This window comes from Limulus polyphemus, unplaced genomic scaffold (genome assembly GCF_000517525.1).
Source record: "Limulus polyphemus unplaced genomic scaffold, Limulus_polyphemus-2.1.2 Scaffold6663, whole genome shotgun sequence".
In the NCBI taxonomy this organism is placed as follows: Eukaryota; Metazoa; Arthropoda; class Merostomata; order Xiphosura; family Limulidae; genus Limulus; species Limulus polyphemus.
The window spans coordinates 44705-45786 of record NW_013672273.1 but is presented as its reverse complement, the minus strand read 5'-3'; positions in this window follow the sequence as shown (position 1 = coordinate 45786).

Below are 1082 nucleotides of genomic sequence, written 5' to 3'. Positions count from 1 at the left end.
ATAAGCAATTCTAAATGATTTTATAGAAGGCGAATGTGGCGTTGGGTGTAAAACACACCTGCTGTGTATAAAAACAGGGTGTTAAAATAAGTTGAACGGTGTTTCTCGTTGGAATTACTAAATACAGACATCAACAAGATCTGGGTCAGGGTCGTATTCTACGCTGTATGACACTTCACTCACATTTAGGCGCACCTGGCAAATTTAGATAATATCGCGCATGTGAAGTAAAACGCTGACAGTCATAAACCAATCATAAACGACCTCATCAGGTAAATTACGTGAAACGGCAGAGAAAGTCAACAAGTAAACAAAAATTCTCTTGTTTGGTTTTTCTCCACGCACCTGCTTCAAAAGAAATATTAAAATGAGCATTTGATACAGATCGGAAGTCGTTTAACACTGAAAGCCGGTAATAATAATATAGAGGTAGTAAAGAACAAACAAATGCCCCTCTCAACCAGGGTGTCCAACTCGTAAAACCGACTGCTGCAAAAAAAATTCAAATCAACACTGAAATAAATCTCAGGTACTATCTGGCAAATGGCAAACTCAAATTTCTGTAGCAATAATTTCAAATCTGGCTTAAACTTTGGCAAAAAAAGGGACATATCAAAATTGACATATTTCGACACAAGCTAAGCGCGTTATACTAATTAGTCTTGTGCAACAGTAACAAAAAACCGAAAATAATTCCGTAGTATTTAACCCTTTAATATGTCCGAAAATCTAACTATTTTTACATAAACATGAAATTTTCTACAGATTTTACAGACACGGATTTTCTTGGTATTTTTACGCTCTGTCCGCAAATTTATGGACGGTTTGCAACCTTGGTCTCTACGTATACGTTAATAAACACCCAAAGCTTTGTTTGCCGTTTTACATAACTAATATAATGTGGATTGAATATCGGGTTAAATCGTGTCAGGTTACATCCACGCATGTCATTGCGCAATGACGTCAAGCTACTGCATCAACTTCAAGATTCAAGTAACAACTGTCACAATAATTTGACTGTTAATTAACTTTCCGTAACTTCGTTCCGACGAAACTTTAGCGACACAAGTCCTTACTTAATG